The sequence below is a fragment of the Chionomys nivalis genome, chromosome 7, assembly GCF_950005125.1.
Source record: "Chionomys nivalis chromosome 7, mChiNiv1.1, whole genome shotgun sequence".
Classification (NCBI taxonomy): domain Eukaryota; kingdom Metazoa; phylum Chordata; class Mammalia; order Rodentia; family Cricetidae; genus Chionomys; species Chionomys nivalis.
This window is the reverse complement of record NC_080092.1, coordinates 59,209,296-59,216,152: the sequence shown is the minus strand read 5'-3', so window position 1 is coordinate 59,216,152 and position 6,857 is coordinate 59,209,296.

The following is a 6,857-nucleotide window of genomic DNA, read 5'->3' as shown; positions in this document are numbered from 1 at the left end:
GCTGCTGCCTTCGGGGACAGGGTAGCAAGGAGGCTAGGGTGTCTCCTGGCCGGTGGGATTCAAGAACTCAAGACATGAGTTCCCCAATTCTGTGGAAAATCAAGAAGTCAAAATGCTTCACCACAGCCTGCCAGCTGGAGCCGTGTGCCCAGTTCCTTCCTGCGGCCTGGCACAGGGACTATCATATGAGCAGTGGGTGCCCAGGAGCCCAGCAGTACATACGCCTTCCCGTGGAGGCCAGCAGGACTCCCTGTCCTCAAAGCCCTTTCCAGTTGCCTTATGGGCCACACTTGACCTCTCAGGCCTAACCTCACTTTAGCCTCAGCAAAGAGGTCCAGATTTCTGGGCCAACTTTAGATGTTTCCCCATTGCTGTGTCCTGAGGCCCCGGGTGGAGGTGGTCCCCATTTCCTACTCTCCCCCTGCCAGCTAGCTTCAGTCTATATGGGCAGCCATAGCAATCATACCTCAGAGGCTGCTGCTACCACGGCTGTGAGAGAGAGACACCTACCAGACAGAAAAGAGCTTGTCAGGTAGATAGGAACAAGTCAGGTCACCCCCATTGTCATGTTCATCTTCGCCGGAGGTACTCTAGGGTTCAGCCCCTCCAATTAGGACCCCTTTGGGGGGGGTCTCTGCCTCCCAGTCTCTGAGGGAGGGAGGGGCTGGGCAGCTACCTAAAGCTGGCTGGAAACAGGAGGCCAAGGCAAAGCCAGTCTTAACCTGCAGCACAGATGTGTTGAAAGGAACAAGGGAAGGGGGTGTAAGACTGTGACAGAGTGGATGACCCTTTAAGGGTGGGTGACCCTGAGCCCAGAGCCCTGGAGGAACTCAGCACCATTCTCAAGCACATTCCTGTACCCTCACAACCCCTTCACACCCACAGTCACAGACACCCAGACACACACAGTGGCTCCATATCCCACCATAGCCATGGACAAGCCTGAGAGAGCGGGTACCCATGCACTGGGCAGCAGAAAAACTCACTGTTCTCACCTCCTCTGATCCCAGTGGGGAGGGATTATTAGGACCTGAGTTACAGCAGCCATCCTGCCTGAAGGACTGGGGGGGGGGCCCACTCCTCCCCCTTCAGACCCTCCCCACCAAGCTTGGAAACTCCCTGCGCTTCCCAAGGGTCAGCCAACCAGAACAAGGCGGACCTCTCTAGCCAGTTCCCCTGAGGCTCTGATCCAGTTGTTTCACCACCCAACCAAGGAGCCACCGCCCCCAGTATGCCCACCCTGTAACGAGATCCCTCTGCTGTGAAGCCTAGCCTGCAGTATTTCATGCCTGCAGTGACTGGGCTGGGGTCTGCAGGGGGCGGTGTGCTGGGGCCTCAAGTATACTAAGTGGGAGTTTAACCTGGAGGCTGGCTCCAGGACCCTTCTGCAGACATTCCTCTGGGTCTTCTACCGATGCAGGGAGAGGGAGAGTCTGGAAGGGCAGGCTCAACTCACTTTGAAAAGTAGAAGTCAGCCTACAAAAGCTGAGATGGACAGACATGCTCAGCATGGTGGACTCTGCCTATAACCCTGCTCAGGGGAAATGCTGCAAATTCAAGCTGACCTGGTCTACATAAAGAGATAGAGGCCAGCCAGGGCCACAGAATGACCTGTGTCTAAATTGAAGGAGAGAGAGGGAGAGAAAGAGAGAAGGGGACCAAGAGTGATAAGAAGGTTCAGAGGGTAAATTGCTCATCTCACGAGCACAAAGGCCTGAGGTCAAGTCTCAGAATCCTTATAAAAGCCCACAGCTTGGCACCGAACTCCAGTACAAGTGGGTCTCTGGAGCACCCCAGCCAGCCAGTGTAGCCAAAGAAACTCTAGATTCTGTAAGAAACTGTCTCAGAAAATAAGGTGAGGAGAGAGTGAGGAAGACGTCATACATTGACCTCTGGCCTCCACGCACCCAGACACACCCACACAAACACAAGCGTAAACCCCACCCCACCCAATCCCTCACACACATGCATAACTTGACACACGGTGGCCCGTTCTGATGGAAGGTGAGGATGGCCCTAGCCTAATCCACATCACAGGTGCTCCACACATGGAAATCGTTCCTCCTGCTTGGGTCTCCACAGTCTTTCTCTCAACTGGAATCTAGAGACCCCACACGGAGGATTTCCACCCTTGGCCAGCACTGGGCAGAGCTTGGTTAGCAGGTCACAGTTCTAACTTGGCTTCTCAGGCCTGTTCAAACACTACTGGGACCAATGTCAAGCTCAACTCTGTCTGCTGGAGGTTGGGAGTGTTATCTGAGCCAACACTGCAGATGCTAGAATTGAGGTGAATGCTGGGATAGGGCTTCTGGGCCAAGGAGAGAAGCTGAGGGCCTGGCTTGAAGAAAGGAGCCAACCGTCCTATCTAGCATCAGGAGAAAGATTCTTGATTCTAACTCTGCATTTTTTTTTTCAGTTTTTCAAGACAGAGTTTCTCTGTGTAGCTTTGACTGTCCTGGAACTCACTCTGTAGACCAAGCTGCCCTTGAACTCACAGAGATCCACCTACCTCTGCCTCCAGAGTACTGGGATTAAAGGTGTGTGTCACCACCACCTGGATTTATTGTCTATTTTCCTGAGAGACGGCTTTTTATTTATTTGGAGGAGTTCTTTATATTTTGAGTACTGATCCTTTATCCTATGTGGTACAACAGTTTCTTCTAGGCCTTACTTTTGTCTTTTAGCTGTTTATATTTTAATATAAATAAATTTTGAATTTTTAGATAGTAAAATCTGTCAATATAATCGTATATGGCTTTCTGATTTGATGTCAGGCATCAGGGTGTCTTTTCTATTTCATAATTTAATAAAATAATTTCTGTATTTTTTTATTGATTTGTATGATCTCCACTTTTTAGTCTTGTATGGGTTTTGGAAGGTATGCGGTTGGCCTGCTCATTTTGTTTGAATCTCACTGTAGCTCAGGCTGATATGGAACTCACTATGTAATTCAGTCTAGTCTGAGCTCCGGCAGTCTCCTGCCTCAGTCTCCCAAGTGCTAGGATTTGTTGGTTTGTTCTGTTTGAGACAGACGTTCCTGTAACCACAAGCACTTGCCCTTCCTGCCTCCAGACTCCGGCACTGTTAACATGAAGCAGGGCTTGACTGTCTTAACTGTTTCAAGTCCAGTAGCTCAGCCCCATTACTGTGCTTTTACATCCCCCCTGCTTGTGTGTCATCTTCTCATTACACGCCCAGTTCTCGGAAATCGTTGACTGTATCCTCGACTCTTTCCCATTAACTAATTCATTTGTTTATTTTGATGCCAAAATCACATTTAGGGTTTTTTTGAGAGAGGTAGATTTTTTTTTTTTGCATCATTTCTATGTCCTGTTGGGGGACCCACGTGTCCCATGGCACATTTGTGGAGCTCAGAAGACATTTATATGGAGTTGGTTTTATCTGTCTTCCTTCATGTGGGTCCTGGGGACCAAACTCAGATGGTAGGCACCTTTATCCCGTGAGTCACCTCACCAGGCTAGTATTGTTTTCATTTAGTTTTGAGTCAAAGTCTTGCTATGTAGCCCAGGATAGCCTCAAACTGAAGCTCCCCCTAAGTGCTCGGATTCTCCACCTGCAGCACCGTCCCTGATTCCACCATTCCCCTGAGGCCTCACTGGGAATCTAAAGATTATCAAGGCAAATTTCGAAAACTCTAAGCCATTTGCATGTACTGATTCTTCTCCTAGACCTTAGACTCTATCTGCCAAGTTCTAAGGGCCAAGGAAGTTAGGTTTTGAATTTGGCATTCTGTTTGGAGGTTATTTGGACAAGAACCGACTTCCGTAAGACGCCATGTTCATCTTTCTCGTTCCCTGACAAGACACGTATTTCCACTTCTGTGGTCCTTCTTTTTGTGTCAGCCAGTAAAAGCCTATCGTTTTCCTTGTGTGGATTCCTGATTGTTTTTGTTTGTTTGTGTGTTGTTTGTTTGTTTGTTTGAGACAGGGTTTCTCTGTGTATCTTTTGCTATCCTGGAACTCACTCTGTAGACCAGGCTGGCCTTGAACTCACAGAGATCCACCTGCCTCTGCTTCCTGAATGCTGAGATTAAAGGTGTGCGCCACCATGCCTGACTAGATTCCTGATTTTCACGGCCATTCTGCAATGTTGTTATTGTGGATGCATGGGTCTTCTGTGTCCGTGTCCAATCCTGATGTGAGGTGTGGCTGTGTAGCCCAGGCTGGTCTTGAATTCAGGTCTCAGGTTTTTAGACTGAGGCTACAGGTGTGCAGCGCCATGTGTGGATGCCGTTTTCCAGTTCATTTTCAGCGCACAGAAATGATTTTGACTCCTACAGACATAACTGCTATTCGGCTACCCAACAGAATTCACTCAACTCCTCTCATGGTCTTTCCTCTGACTCTCTTTAGTTTGTTAAAGAGCTCTATCATTTGTAGCTTTTTGAAAAATTTATATCCTCCATTTACGTATACCTTTTCCTCCCTTCCTCCTTCCCTTTCTTCCTTTTTCCCTCCTTCTCCTTTCCTCTCCCTTCCTTCTTTCCTCCCCATCCCTTCCTTCTTCCCTTCTCCTCCCTTTCCCTCTCTTCCTTTTCTCTCCTCCCTTTCTTCCTTTTTCTCTCCCCTCCCTTCCCCTCTCTTCCTTCTTCCCTCCCCCTTCCTTCTTTCCCTTTTTTTGTTAAAAAAATCTTTTATTACATTTAGTTATTTGTTTGGAGAAGGGAAGAGGACAATTTCAGAAGTCAGTCAGCTGTCTCCTTTCACAATGCAGGTGCCAGGGATTGAGCTCAGGTCTCGGGGTTTGTTTGGCTGCGGTGTCTTTGCTGGCTTTTGTCGGTGCCCCCCCCCCCCACTTCCCCTGCTTATCTTACTGCACTGGATGGCCATGGTGGTAGAGCTCCACCCACAACTTTCCTGGTTCTCTATTTCTAAAATATCTATACAGAAATACTTTGCGAGTCTAGAAAAGGCGATCAACCCTGAACACATCAGACAAAGCAAACAATTCCCAAACACACAAGACAGTCTCCTTCACCATTAGCTGTAAGGGAACAGGACTCCCCTTAAAATAGTTCCCTTTAAGGAGAAGGCACTCTTTTCCCTAGAGAAAGGTGAATTGACTCAACTCCTCCAGCCTAACCCCAGAAAGCAAATCGTCTTCCCAAGCTTGTGTGCAAGCATGCTCAGGGCTTAGCGTAGGGAAGGGAGATGCATATTTATTGGCCGTCAGCTCTCAACGTGGGTCGTCCTGGGAACTGAGAGCATACACCTTTGTAATCCTTCCAATCCTCGTGTTCACAGATGAGGAAAGTGAGACTTGAGGGCCAAGTGTGGAAGAACACACAGCTAAGCATCATGTACAAATGGGTCCATTGAGTGACAAAGTAGAGAATGCCTGTGATGCCACAGCTCAGGGAGCTGAGGTAGGAGAATTACAGAGAATTTTTAGGGTACAGTGTGAGACCATCTCAAAAAACCACCAGAAGGCCATGCAGTCAGCCACTGACAGCACCCTTCTACTGAGCTCTGCACGGCCTCCACTGAGACCAAGATATCTCCAGATGTGTTATCTGTTGGTGTGTCTGCGCGTGCGTGTGCGCACGCACATGCGTTTGTGTGTCTGTGCACATGTGTACACACACGCATGGGTGCACTCACCTGTGCATTTGTACGTGGAGGCCAGAGATTTATGTCACAGGTCTTTCTCACTCACTCTACCTCACTTTTTTTGAGACAGGGTCTCTCACTGAAATCGGAACTTCATGTTTTTGGCTAACCCGACTGGCCGGGGATCCTCTGTCTTCCCCGGGTTATGAATGTGTCCTGCCAGGCCTGGCTTTTACATGGGTTCTGGGGTTCCAAATTCAGTTCCTCCTGCCTCCAGTTCACTCTGGCCCAAGATATCTTCAAGTGTTTTCAGTCCATTCTTGCTTGTACCGCAAGACCTGAACCACCGTCCAGCCCCAATCCCACTGTGTCTTTAGAGGGAGATTCTGTGAATGAGGAGAAGGCCCGCTGCACCCTTGGGCCAGAAACGATGTTCCAGGCCCACAAAGTAATAGCCTTACCATTGCATACCAGCCCTTAGCTCCAGGAAGTGGTACAACTGGATGTAGAGGCTGGACAAGAGGAGGGGGAGGGAAGGAGAGAAAGGCTGGGGACATTAAACAGAAATAGGTCCAAAAAGGCTGTGGAGAAGCAAAGACAGGCCCCACATCTAAACTAGGTGGGATTCACTGTGGCCAGTTCCTAGACCCAGCAGGCACTGACTGCATCCTAACTGTGGACCCTGAGGGGCTGGGGACCAGCAGCCACTCAGGTATTTTCATCCTATAGATCATAAAGAGGAACGATGGGGGGTGATGACACACGGAACTAGGCACCTCCATCTCCACCCACACCCATACATGTGGCAGGATGACCCAGAGCAGAGACACATGACTATAAACTCAACATCGACACATAGCAGAGAGATACAGGCCTGGGTACGGGGATAAGAGTCTCAGATGCACAGACATCAGGGAAGACATAGGTATGAACAGATAATCCCTAGGAGGACCCATGGAGAAATGAGAGAGGAAGTTTAGAGACATGGAGAAGTCACACATGGACTTGGGGGCACACCCCCACACACATAAGGAGTCAGAGGCAATATGACGAGCAGATGAGACAACCTTGTAGACATATCCCAGAAAGCACTGGGTCCTTGAGGGGTCCCAATCACTGCTGGTCCACATTATGCCTCACAGGACTCAGTACTGCAACCATGCGCTACTTCCCAGAACCCCTCACCGGCTTCATGAACACACATGTGGTGGCTAGGATCTCCTGACACACAGGTGCATGTCCCAACAGGCCTGGGCCCCACCCATGGGGGCTGACATCTCTGTTCTG